At 36.3% G+C, this 14,563-nt stretch overlaps 1 protein-coding gene across 9 annotated transcripts in view; it reads left to right on the top strand.

Moving 5' to 3' along the window:
- The window catches only part of TBC1D5 (TBC1 domain family member 5), a 602,613-nt gene that overhangs the window by 150,778 nt on the left and 437,272 nt on the right, over positions 1–14,563 (top strand). For all 9 annotated transcript variants that reach the window (XM_070072843.1, XM_017346738.3, XM_008266048.4 and 6 more), the window contains one exon: positions 937–1,121. The gene's annotated coding sequence lies outside the window, so the exon portion shown is untranslated. The remainder of the gene's footprint in view (positions 1–936; positions 1,122–14,563) is intronic.

Here is a 14,563-nt window from a genome sequence, read left to right as displayed (position 1 = left end):
TAATAGAGAAGGAAATCTAGAATAAAACATTCAAAAATTTATTGAGATTCTTTACTTAAATTGTATAACCTATCTAAGAAATTCAGTTATTTTTGCAGATTTTATAGAGAAATATAATGCAAATATGGTATGTGGAAGTGTATTACTGAAGGTGACAAGATTTTTTTCTCTCTTGTTTTTAAAAGATTTATTTATTTATTTGAAAAGCAGAGTTACAGAGAGGCAGAGGCAGAGAGAGAGGTGCAGGGGCCCAAGCATTTGGGCCATCCTCTGCTGCTTTCCCAGGCCAGAGCAGAGAGCTAAATCGGAAGTGGAGCATCTGGGACTCAAACTGGTGCCCATATGGGATGCCGGCATTGCAGGCGGTGGCTTTACAAACACTGTACCACTGCCTCTTTTCTTTATGTCTAGAGAAGACTATGGAAATATATTTTTAGCTCAGAAATGATATTTACTTGTCATCACTGATGTAACGGTATTCCAATTTTACATTTTATTAATGCTTTGGAATCCATTTTCAATGGAATTTTACTTCACATTTGTTTTCAAATGTCAAATTTCCATTTTTTTGTATTACATCATTTTGTGATACTATTCTGAGTTAGAATAGTGTGTTCATTATTTCAATACTTTTACGTCATTTTGGTGAAAAGCTAAATGAAATTTTAACAGATGATTTGGTTTATAGTGAGGGCCTTTGGTTTTCTATTTGTTTTTGCATTATAATGCCTCTTTGTTTTGGTGTTATAAAATGTCTGCCTTTCTTCCAACAATTAAAATAGATGTAAAGTGTGATTAATGAATGGGGCTTATGTTTTACCCCATGAGTCTAAATATTTTGATATAAGTTTTTTAAAGCTGGCTTTTGTGTTTGGTATGTTTTAGAGTTCTTTCTGGAATAGGGTAATTCAAAGCTATTTCATTTATTTTTTCCAGGATCTCAGATGAGAGACAATTCAGATGTCCCAGTTTTTTGACTCGTCTTCAATTCCCATTTGTCAACCACGTCTGGTCTTTGGAGTACTGTGTTGGCCTGAGCTGAAGTCATCCTTGACCCATAATAAGAACATGAATCTTCAGGTGTCAACTATATTTGTGGACCAGTGAATTTGTTTTGAAAGGTAAGCTTATCTTTTTTCAACGTATGCATTTTACAATCACATACTTTCCATACCCTCATATCATGGTAATATGAGTTCGTAGATTTTTTTTTTAACCAAAAAATGTATGCGTGTGTTTGTACACTTCTGCCAACTGTCTTCCCGTCAGGGAACGATGTTGCCTTTGCAGCACAGTCCGAGCTTCCTGACCTGTGCCTTACCACTTCCTGCATGCAGCCACAGTGTCTGCTCTTTCCTGTTTCCTGGTTGGTTCCCTTCTCGTTCAGCTGAGTCTGCAGTGGGGCTTACAAAGCCTTTTCCCAATAGCCGATGACTGGTGCTGTCCTTCGGTTCTACTTTTTGTTATCCCTAAAGCCTCTTGTTTTCTGTGTGTGTGTGTTTAATTTCCCTCTTAGCCTTCACTACATTTGTTTAAAAAAGTAAGAAATTAAAATGTTTAAACTTGAGTTGAAGGAATCTCGATCATTAGAATTCATCATGTTTTTTTTTCTACCACAACTTATAGTGAGAAATAGATCTTACATTTATGAGCTACTTTTTATATATTAATGAAATTAAAACAAAAGTTAAAATGATTCTTATCCTGAATACTTAGAATATGCTTTATTATATTCTTTATGTGTTTCATTTAATACATGCTGGTGTCCATATTGTTTATCTGTTCAACAGTATGTCATCTTTGTCCTTCTAAAAGCTTTTCTTTATTTAAAATCACGTCTATTTTTGTTCATGACTGACTGAGTTGTTGGCAGAGTAAAGGCAATTGAGGCAGTTTTCTTTCTGCCTCCAAGCTGCCTTTTCTCCTGTCTCCTCTGTGCATCCCTTTTCCCACCATGCACTGTAAGCTGTCAGATTACTTGGTCAAAAAGTTGGGTAACTGCTGGAAAACTCTAGAGCCTTTGTTGTGTCTTCTGTAGTAAGAACACGTATACAGATAGTCAGATCTCAAAATCTGAAAGGAGAACATATCTTTGATGGAATCATACCTTTATTATAGAGTGTAAATTCTTTATTCTGTTCTTTATTTTTCTCCGTGTAAATTGCATGTGCATATTGATGCCCTCAAATCATCCTTACTTTGAAATGTTTTCAAGTCTTGTATGTCCATTTAGAATAACCTAGATCTTTTTATAAATCAGTGTTTTCTAGTACCCATGCCCTTTCGATGTAGCATTTTTATCCTTTTAATAAATTATAGGATTTTTTTCTGATTATAAAAATATTTTGTTAGAAAATTTATCAAGTATGGTAAAATATAAAGAAAACAAAATTACCCATAATCATATCGTGTGGACACGAACCAATGTATCATTTAAAAAATAAAACCTTTTTATTTTTCCTTGAATTTACAAAGGAAAAAGAATTGAAATGAAGCTTAAATGATTTGTGAACCTCAGATAAATTTTTCCCTAAAAATCTTACAAGCTAGTTTTACAAGTTTTCCAAATTTAATAAACATTATAAAAGTCCATGGGAATCTGTATATGCTCTGGAAATTGAAAACTAGGAAAGGGTGAACTAAAAGCAGAACCTTTTTAAGATAATTTATTGAGATGAAATTTATATTACATAAAATTAACCATTATGAAGTGAATGGTTCAACGGCATTACATGTACATTATTGTGCAACCTGTGAACTCTGTGAACTTCCAAACATTTCCATCACTCCAAGGCAAAGCACTGCACTCACTCTTCTCATGCTGCTCTTTTCCTGCCCCTGGGATTCTTCAGTCTGTATTCTGTCTTCATGGATTTATCTATTCTCTAGGCTTCATATGAATGTAATCAGATAATACATGACCTTTTGTGTTCAACTTTTTCACGTAGCACACGTTCAATTTTCATCCATTTATTTCATTCCTTTTCTTGGCTGAATAACATTTCATTGTATGTATATATGAAAATTTATTTATCTGTTCATCTTTTGCTTAACATTTAGTTCATTCCTACCTTTTGACTGTCATATATAGTACAGCTATGAACATGTGTGCACAGATACCTTTTAAGTTCATTTTAGTATATTCCTAAGCGTGGCCTTGTTGGTTAATATTCTACTTCTGTTTAACTTTTTGAGGAACCGCCAAACTGTTTTCCATTCCTTGTGTCAGCAATGTATGAGTGTTCTGGATTCTCCATATCTTGCCAATGGTTATTTTTGTTATTAGACTATCTTACGATAGTGTGATTGATCATGATTTTCAAAAAAAAATATTGTAATTAAATGATTATATATTTTTATGTACTTTGTTTCTTATATATACTTCACAATTCCCATTAATAATTATATATCAATCAGACTATTGTTTAGTTCTGTCTTTCCTCTAGAATTAATGGACCAGAGGACATTTTTTTCCCCACAGTTTCTCAATGTCTCTCTTTATTGTAATGTGAACCAGAGATTCCTTGTCCTTCTGCTGAAGTATCATCCTCAAATTTCTTTCCATAATATTTACTGGGTTAGTTCTGCTCTTTCTTGTATTCCATTGTCATACTTATTCTTAGATTCCTTCAAATAAAATTTTAGGAAAGTTAAATGGGAAATGAATTTTCTGAGTTGTACTTCTTCCGGGTCTTCCATGCAGGTGCAGGTGCCCAGGCACTTGGGCCATCTTGCCCTGCTTTCCCAGATCATTAGCAGAGAGCGAGATCAGAAGTGAAGCAGCTGAGGCTCAAATTGGCACCCATCTGGGATGGCAGCAGTGCAGGCTGCTTTACCGGCTGTGCCACAGCACTGGCCCCTGAAGACATCTCGTTCATTGTGAAGCTGTTGTAGGAGCTTCACATTGAAAACAAATAGACAAAACCCCCTAACCTGATTAATCAATCTTATGTTTCAGGGTAGAGAGGTAGACAGGTAGCAAGATAAATAATTAAAATATGTGGTAGATCAAGATCATGACTCTATGAAGGAAAATAAAGCAGGGAGTGAGATATGGTGTTCATGAGATAGGGAGAAGGATGGAAATTTTATGTGGCCATGGCAAGCATGAAGGTGAAGTCTGAGTAAAGACCTGTAGGATGTGGGGGAGGGGGCATCTCACGCCGAGGCCATAGGAAATGTTCAGACTCTGAAGCAGGAGCATGGTGATTGGACAACGTACAGCTACAGTGGAGTGAACGGAATGAGAAATTGAACTAGAGCGGTAATTAGGAATCCACATCTTCTAAGGGCTTGCGTTTCGTTTTTATTCTGAGTGACATGGGGATCCATTGGTGAGTATCATCCTCTGATTTATAATTTAAAAGATTATTGGTTGCCAGATTGAGAATAGTTTTTAAGGAAGCAAAGGCAGAAATAGAGAGGCCATATAGAAGATTAGTGGTAATAGAGTATTGTGATTTGATGGATTAGGTTTGAGTTATGAGAGAGATGCGTGAAGAATGACTCCAATGTTTCTGATCTGAATTACAGGAAAGAGTTTCATATAGGGAGCAAAGGCAAGATTATAAGAGGAGTGCATTTAGGTGAGAAGGTTAGGTGTTTTGTTTTTGAACTTCTTAAGTTGGAGGTGATTATTAGATATTCAGGTGTAGAGGTCACCTGGTCCAGAGTCCAGAGTTCAGGCACAATATGGGCAGGGGAAAGGTCTGGGATGAAAGAAAAACGTGGAAGTTGTCCATTGTAGATGATGCTTAAAGGTGTGGTGTTGATGCAGTCTGGTAAATATGGCTGAAGGAGATTGACAGTCCTTTCCTCAGGGCACCTGAAGTAGGGGGGCTAGGAGAAGAGGAAGTAGTGGAGGAGACGAGAGGAGAAAAACCTAAGTAAGTTTTCCTCCTGCTTCCTTGTCTTTCAGAATATCTGCAAGTACTATAGGTGTTTCAAGGAAGGGATGAGCCTCATGAGAAAGTCAACTGATAGGTGAAGCTGGAGATGGCCTGTGAATTGATTAATGTATCTAGCAGTGGGAGGTTATTGATGACCTTGAGAAGAGCAGCTGCACTATAAGACCCACGTCTGAGTGAAGCAGGTTCAAGGGAGAGTAGGAGGAGAAACACATGTGGCATCTTTAAGGGTGAGGGTGGAGTGTATACTCATGGGAATGCTTCAGTAAGGGGGAATCAATTGATGAGGCAAGAAAGAATGCAGAATTGTTTAGACACTGTGTGTCAGTGGAGGGATTGCCATAATTAGGTGCGTGGTTGTTTTATTCTCAATAATAGGAAGGAAGGCAGAGTTTAGGGGCTCAGAGCTATCATGTAAAAGCCTTCAGTTAAGCTCTGTACTAACACCAGGAAATGTGACATAGAAAAGTAGCATGACAGTTAGCTGCTTCTTACTTTTTACAGCTTTTCCTCTAATTCCCACTCCTGTAGTAGTTTTTGCTTTAGCCATATAAATAAGTAGTGGTTTACAGTTTAGGAATTTTGTGGTTATAAATTTTTGTAAATGAAATAAAGACCAATAGCACAGACATTTAAATAATACATTTCTTGATGGTTTTGAAAACCTCAGGTGGTTCAATATTGCTATAAAATGTTGTAGAGAAGCACCAGAATGCCTTAAGATCAGAAGGAGGGCCTTCAAGTATTTTCTTCACCAGTCTCAGGGAAGTGATAGTTTTGTTTCACTTATCCTGATAATTGGTATAGTACTTCATGTCTTGGATTACTTGAACAAAGAGTTAAATCGTGATTGTAAAAATCTACAGTTGCCTAGAGTTGATCATATTCATTATGATTCCTGCTTGATACAATAAAGGCATTAGAACTCCGGCATTTCTTCGTGGTAAAATGCAGAGTCTGAGATTTCTGCTTCTGAGCTCCATAGTGTTACCACCCCCCCCACCCCCCACCCCCATTCTTGTTGAAGCTCCCTGCTGTCTGCAGTGCTGGAGCACACTTCTGGCTGTAAACGATGCTCGCAGTGTCCTGCAAAATGATGATTGTTGCTTATTCACTGCGCTTTAATGCGGTCATGCTTAAATTAAGAAGGGCAGTAGGGAGGATGAAAGCTGGAAACCGAGCACTCTTGTACTTGCTGTTTCCCACAGCCTCTCCAGCAGCTCACCTCTTGGGCTTAAATATCTAATTTCAATTCTTTACCGCCCCCATGCTTTCTAAAACCTGTCATAATATCCTTGGTTGCACAGCTATTAGACATTTTGAATAATTTCTCTCTCTCTCTCTTTTTTTTTTTTTTTTTTTTTGAAGATTTAAAGAGAAGGAAAGGCAGAGAGAGAGAGAGAGAGAGAGGTCTTCTATCCACTGGTTCACTCCCCAAACGGCAGAGCTGTGCCGATCCGAAGCCAGGAGCTTCTTCCAGATCTCCTACATGGGTGCAGAGCCTAAGCACTTGGGCCATCTTCTGCTGCTTTTCCAGGCCGTAGCAGAGAGCTGGAACGGAAGTAGAGCAGCCAAGACTCGAACTGGTGCCCATATGGAATGTCAGCATTGCAGATGGCAGCTTTACCTGCTATGCCACAGCACTGGCCCCAAATAATTTCTCATATATGTCCATATGTTCACATGTCCGCTTAGGACATTGTTACCAACAGTATACCTGGTATGCCATTAGTTTACTTAGCATTCTGTCTTTCCATAACCTGCTGTTATGGAAGTATTCATTTGATAGTTAAAAGTTATTATTAATTAATTTTTATTTGAAAAATAGATCCATTGACCTTCCATCCTCTGATTCATGCCCCAGATGCCTGCAACAGTTAGAGCTAGGCCTGCTTGAAGACAGGATCCTGGAATTCAATCTGTGGTGACAGTGATCCAGGTATTTTACCCAATACCTGTGCCTGCCAGGCAGGGTGTGTTTTAGCAGGAAACCTATCACAAGCAGAGTCAGTACTCAGACTCTAGGACTCTGCTATGGGATGTAGACATCTCAAGTGGTGGCTAAACAGCTGTTCCAAATGCCACTCTATCTTATGCTTTCTGTAACCTTATTTTGATTTCCTCTAAATGTTGGTTCTGGCTTATTTTATTCCCTTTTTAACAGAATAAAATTTTCTCATTTTCTTTTGGTGCGTACTTTCAATAAGTATGCTTGTTGGTTGTGGAGAGGTTGCCTAACATTTCATGGACTTTCTGTGAGGATGGTCCTCGGGGGATTTTTCTTTCCCTTAATGAAAAGTTCATGTGTTACAGCCAACATTTTTACCATCGTCATAGCTGATTTCTTGTAAAATACTTGTTATTTAACATCTTATAATTTGTCTCCCTGCTTCCTTCAAGTAGATAGGGTATTTTCAAACGTCCTGGAAAATTTGCAGTATTTTTTGATTGCATTTTCCCACAAGCATTTGAAACCCCTTTGAATGTTTCTCCAGTGAGTTGCTACTTTGTTACCTGGGGACTGGTTCCTGTGTTTTGGTTACTGACCCATATTGCTTCAGTAACTTTAAATCACAAACTTGTTTGCAAAAATCCTGGTTTGAAAAGCTGTTATTTTATTCTGATACAGTGTGTTCTTTTGTTTATCCTCAAATCTCCAGTTTTACCCTGTTTTCAGAGTTAAAGAAGAAAAACTGTAATGTCTATTAAATTTTGTGGTAGTGATGTGTTTTGAATAGCACGTAAGGACAGTCCTTAAGTATGTTTCATTGAATTTAAAAATTTTAAATGAAGAAGATGTCTGGGAAGGTACAGAAAGGTGAGAGGATAATTATCTATTTATAGACTGTAAAATGTCCAGTTTGAGAGTAAAATTCCTAAATTAATTTATTCATTTGATCAGCAAATATTTATTAACTATTTTCTCTATGGCAGATTCTTTTCAGAAAGAGGCAATGATGGACACCCAGGGAGTAGGAGCTCCCACCCACTGGGTCACTGCTGAAATGGCCCCAGCTGTCAGCCTGGTGCTGCGCAGAGCCAGGAGCTGGGAGCTCAGTCTAGGTCTTCCATGTGGGTTGCAGGGATCCGATTCCTTGAGTCCTCGTCTGCTGCCTCCTAGGTTCTGCACTGGTGATAGGAAGCTGGAATTGGGAGCTGGAACTGGCGACTGAACCCAGTCACTGTGACACAGTACTGTGGCATCCTAACCAGCATCTTAACCACTAGGCCAAACACCTGCCCCTTGGTAGTTGCTTCTTACATAAGTCCTTTTTAAGATATTTTGCTTTTTAAATTGGATAATAAGGTGAAAAGCGTTTTAATTTCACTGCTTCTTTTTGCTAAGTTTATTGAGAGTTTTGTTGGGTTTTCACTGTGTGCACAATATGCAACTCTCACTGCTGTGAATTGATAGAGAAACAACTAATTCTAGGTAACAGTCAATGTAGAAAACACGGAATCTATCTTATTTTCTGTTCCTGTAGGTTGTACTCTGGTTTAAGGAACAGTGAAATTGACAGTTTTACTTCTCCTCCTTGGAGTCCTGAAAGTCTTCTGTGGTACTTAGGAATGAAAGGAGGAGGAGGAAGGTACTGAATTGGAAGGAAGGAGTTACATGAATCCAGAATCAAACAAATAGAAAATTGACCCTCTGAATTAAATGTGGCTATATTTCTTTCTTTGCATCCATCTGTGTAAATACAATACATTTATCAAGCGTTTCTATTTTATGTGGAAATTTTAGTTTAAATAAGCTAAAGTTATTCCCACTTTAGAAATACTTTGTAGTCTGTTCATAACTGGCTAATTTAAAGATTTCTTTTGATCTTTAATTTAATTTGTAATGATTTAACAATTATGCCACCAACATCACATTTATTATTGAGACAATAAGGCTTCACCTACTAAAAGCACATGTCCAAAACTTTATAGATAATATGAATAGTAATTTTGCCTCCATTTAAGAGTTACTTAATTTATCCAATATGCTAGTGAATATTGGCTGAAGATTTTTTGAAAACCTGAATTACTTGGAATGTATTTGAAACCTCTGCTGTTATGTACTTCTGTTCAAAATGTTACATATGTTTTTGGATCATTTATAGTACAGGCTTAGAGTTTTATAAAGACTTATAAATAATATATTTATGTTGGTACTGTTGGAACTAAACATTTTACTCACATTATTCAGCTATAGCTATCTGAAATAAAACTTCATGAAATAAGTACTAATTTCTTACGTGAAATAGCCATGTAAAATACTTTTAATTCAGTAGCATGTATTTTAATTCTTATAAATAAAACAGAGGAGTTGAAGTAGTTACATATCTAAGGGAGATTTTCAGTCAAGTCCTGTTAGATGTTGTTTGATATTATTAGGCCAGGGATATTTTATAAGTTTTAAAAATATGTTCCTTATTATTTTGGTAAAGTGCATGAGTTTTTGTTATCTCTTATATGTTAATCTAATTTCTTATTGAAGTCAGCGATTAAAGGGAATTGTGTATCAGTAGGGTTCTAAAACCTTGACATTATTTTAATCTGATAACAAATGGGTTTAAGTTCATGTTCTTTCAGTTGTTGGCAACAAATCTAAACCTGTATTTTTTGGATTTATGAGGATAAGTCCTGCTTTGGCAATCTTGTAGATCCTCAAGAGAATAGTTAAACAGTGATTAATCATTGTTTCTTCACTGAGTGTGCAGAAAAGAATGGAAAAGCTGCATTTCACACTTCTGAAGCAATTAATCCCCATGATCTTAGCCAGGTTTGTCTTGTAGATAAGTCGGGATACAAAACGGTACCTAATTTATCAATGTATGCGTGCCATAAAGTATAAAACACACAATTTATTTCATATCATTTATAGTCAAATGTAAAAAAAGAGTGACTTTGCCATATCCAAGAGTGTTTCCTACATTACCTTCATATAAACTAAGTACCAGAGATTACAATGGGATTCCTGTTTATTGTGCACATCTGGTGCAGTCACTATGCATTTTCTCATTCACTTGCTGGCATTTTTAGTGATTGTGGCATAAATCACCTTGCTAATCAGAAACATAAGTGACGGGAAGTCATCTCCTTTTTTTGAACAATGGGAAAAAACATATGGCTTCTTAGACAGTACTTGGCTGTTATACTATTTATGTGGCATTATATTCTGTTTTTAGAATTTCATATTAATTGCAGTGGTTTGGTTTAAGGCATTGAACACTCAGGATTTTTGGTCAAAGTTATTTTTTTATACCACTTCATAACAAATGAAAAAGGTAGAGTTGATTGTCTTTCTTTAAAAAGTAAATTTAATGAAAACTGTTTTGGGAAGAGTTTCTAAGATTAAGATGAATTGAGGAAGTATATTTTAAAATATTTGTGTAGATGTTTAGATACATAGATGCAGTAATTACAAATTGTAACAGTTTTTGTCTGTATTTTGAAATATTGCGCTGATCAGAATACAGTTACTGTCTTCGAAGTACTGAAATATAATTCACAATAGTTTGGTTTTCTACAAGTAGTATTATTTCAAAATGAGTTGCATTTTTAGTGAGTTGTTTATTAATAGGAACCACTTCTGCTTATTTTACAATTAAACTTAAAAGATGAAGTAAAGCTTTGTAAAACTTAAGACATTTATATGTGCAGACTTTAAAAATTGCCCTGCATGAATTTACTGTTCATTGTAGGTTTGAGGGTTTTCTCTTTTGCCTCAGTTGTCACTAAACTCTCAAAGGGTTCTGAATATCTGTCTTTTGTCCCTTTTTGATTTTGTAATGCTTACCTACCTATCCTTTGTTACTTTCATTTTCCTTACTATTGAGTGGCAAGACAAGGTTTATTTAAAATATGTAAATTTCAAATGAAAATTTGTACAGAGAAATTTGTGTCTTTTACAATTTTTTTCCTATATGGTGTGTGACTATAAGTTAGTGAGGTAGCATTTTTAATAAATATATCCAAGCTTATTTATTAAAATATGTGTTATTCATTTGATGTGGTACCCCTGGGAAGATGCACACATCATCCATCAATCAAAGTACTTTTGGAATGCCTCTTTTTGAATTTTCTTCAGTGGAATTGATGTATGAGTATAACTGCTGAAAATGGATACTTTGAAGGGAGATAAGATTCATTTTGTCTATATGCATGCTAGTATTTTTGTTAAAAAATCAATCATAATAGCTTGTACTGCAGCCTGTGTATACATCGTAGATAATTGGACAATGTGAATAGAAATACAATTTTGAAAAACTGCTTGAATTTTAAATGAATGGTCATATTTATGCATTTTGTTTCAGAAATCTTTTATGATATTGTCTTAAGGACCATCTGCAGTAAGAGCCCACAAATTGAATAAATGTAACAAAAAAAAGAGGATATTATTTTTCTCTGTCACTGGTTTTAAAAATGCCACCATCCAGATTCTATAGTAAGTCAGAATAGTGTGCTATTTAAAATTATAGTTAAAACAGAATTGGGACCTCATCTTTTGATGAATATTGTCCAGTGCATACAATTGACTAAAGCCTACAGTGTACTGCATTACTTCTTGGCCGTTCGTATTTTCTTTATGCTTTTAAAACCTCTGCTCCTTCTATCCCCTTCTTCATTTTGATTTTTAAAAATTGTGGTATATTTATTGTAGAGATGAACTTAATACAGTTTCAAGCACATGCATATATTTTCCCTTTTGCTTCATCAAAATTTAAAAATTCCAGGATTATATAGTGTTAATATCCACAAAATAACAATTTAAGGGAAAGCTAAAAGGATCAGAAGAAATAAGGAAAAAAATGAAGAGTTCCATTTGAACTGAACACTTTGAAAGTTGTTAGAAAGGGTACTTTGAGGTAAAATTTCTTTCATAAAGCACTTAATGAGGAAAATATATTACCCAAAGGTATTTGCCTATTCATCAGGTTTTCATGAAATTGAACTATCAGTGATCTTGATATTCTTTGCACATTTTGTTGAATATTTGCTTTTGTTTTCTTAAAATTTTCCTTATTTTTTTATCCTTCAGGTCATTCTTTGTCAAAATTATGTCCTTATTTGTCCTTACTACTCTCTATTGTAGACTTTGGACTGAGTACAGAACTTGCAAGAGAAGTTGCTGTTCTTTCCTTATGTTCTCATGGTATGAAGAACCAATCTGCCCATCATAGGGATGACCTTACTGATAATCCCTAGTCAGCACATTGCTGTCTGCCATTGCTCTTTCTAGCTATCCTTTTTCCCCCTTGTGTGTTGTCTGGAAGCAGTATCTGGAATGCTGATGGAGATGTGGTGCCTACCAGTGGTATATCTAGACTGCCTTCCAAAGTGTGGGGCGGGGGGAGGCGAGGGGTGACTCTGTTAGCCACGTCATGAATTGAAATTCATAAAAAAAATGTCAACTAATGAGATACTTCCAAAAAAATGAGACTTTTATTTGTGAATGAGCACATTATTTTGAGTGTCATATGCAATTCAGAAATTTTAATGTGAAGTTTTTATTGGAGTATGTTAAGTATGAGAAACATGGAGTCATAAAGGATATCCATCTTTAAGTGTATCTGTATTTTGGTTTTTGTGTTTAAGCCTCTTTCTGGATGACATGTTGTCACTGTGGTCCTCACTTATCAACTGTGGAATATAGAGATCTGCAGGGTTCACCCGCCAGTAGACTTTGAGACAGAGGACAGAGTGAGTTTTTCTTAAGAAGAATAAAGAATATAGAAAATAAGCCTGCTGATGTAGTCTCATTTGTTAGAGAAGCAGCATTTCTGGAGTTTGTTTTATTTCCTAGTCCAAACCTCTCAGGCATTTTGTTAGAGGTCTATACAGATAGAAAGATGGTTGGACATTGAGAAAAAAATCAGAAAGAACAGGAATCAGGAAAAGTAGCGTGCAGCATGTTCATGCCCTGTCTGAGGCAGAGAAAGGCATTCAGTCTCCCTTGCAACAATGCAGAGTAACTGTCATTTTGTAGACGGCACTATACTGATGGTGCCGTAGGAGTTTGGGGAGCCACGGTTAACTGTGGTGCAGAATTTACAGCAGAGAGCAAGAGGGCTCAGGGGGAGTACCGTTTGCTGGAGAAGCTGCAGTGGTTTATGGTCAGCACTGGTAGTAACCTGTACCCAAAGTGCAGAGAGGGGGTACAGATGAGGCCCACTCATTCCTAATTTGGAAGCAGAGGAATTAGCCAACCTCAAATACCACATAGTGGAGAGGCAAAGAGAGGGGTGAAATGATAGCTGTACTATGGTAAGTAGGTGAGTGTTTTCTGACTGGTCTAGTTCATGAACACATGTGAGATACTTCAGGATAATTTTCAGAAACATTCTGGAGGACACATTATAGAGAGGGCTGGGAATCCAGCATTGGGGGTGAAGCTGAGAACTTAGCAAGCAAGAGTTACATTTATCTTGTAAAATAATTTACAAGTTTATTGAGATATTAAGACTTTCTTCTTCTACTTCTACATCTACTACTTGCCATATGTGGCAGATGGTGTTCTAGGTGCTGGATCAACTAAATTAAGATATGACTCTTTCCTTTAGGAGCTTGTAGTTTATAGGAGAGACTGGCAGTGAAAAAATTAACATCTAGTGTGATGAATAATGTAATTGACTCCTGCATGAGAGAGAGTACCTTAGAAGAAAGATTCTTTTCTTTTTAAAACCTTTTTTATTAATATGTAATACTTGTACATTTTAATGGAGTACCATGTAATATCTTACATGTACACAGCATCAACTAATCAAATTAGGCAGTTAGCGTTTCCATTTCCTTCTCTTTTCTTTATGATTGGACCTTTCACCTAGAAGAAAAACTCTTAATCCAATTTGGAGGAGATGGGGGATGGCCCAGGAAGTCTTGCCAGAGAAGGTGCAAGCTGAACATGTATGAGGAGTGTTGAAAAGAACAGTGCAGGTGGAGGAAAATGCTGCTTGTGGTGACTCAGAAATGACTGCAAACCTAAAAAATGTGCTTGAGGAACTCTAGGTAGTTCAGGTTAGCATGTTGAGAAATCATGTAAATACAGGGTCTAGATTTTTGAAGCGTCTGTGGATTATACTAAGGGTGTGTTTGTGTTTGTGACTGTGTGTTTTTCTAGAAGAGAAAGGAGGATTGCTTGTATGGACTGAACCTCCAGTTGCAATTCTTGGCATTGTGAACTGCTGAAGGAATTTAAACCAAGGAGAGGTGATCAGACTTGAATGTTAGAAAGAGCATTTGGGTGATTAGAATTAACAGAAGAATTCACAAGTCCAGGAACTAGACAGGGGACTATTACAGGTTCAGGGAGAAATTGAGACATGAAATTAAATCGGGACCAGAAGTTGGGAGGAAGATACTAATTTGGGAAGTAGAATTGACTACATCTAGCAGATGACTGACTACCTTTGAACAGGTCAAGAGGAAAGATGGGCGTTAGGCTTGAGTGATTGGTTGGTTGATTCATAGTGTCATTCCTTAGAGTGGAAAAGAAGATGACTTCTGTTCTGGGCTGTTGTTTAAGGATATTTAAGTGATAGTTGACTATGTAATTCACTCAAATCATATATATGCATGGACACACTAACGAAATGTTGATATGAATTTATTTAACAAATATTTTTTGAGCATTTTCAAGGATTGTGTTAGGCTAAATTATAAAACAAAGA

This window comes from Oryctolagus cuniculus, chromosome 4, assembly GCF_964237555.1.
Source record: "Oryctolagus cuniculus chromosome 4, mOryCun1.1, whole genome shotgun sequence".
In the NCBI taxonomy this organism is placed as follows: Eukaryota; Metazoa; Chordata; class Mammalia; order Lagomorpha; family Leporidae; genus Oryctolagus; species Oryctolagus cuniculus.
The sequence above is the reverse complement of the archived record's forward strand: the minus strand, read 5'-3'. Positions and strand labels throughout refer to the sequence as shown.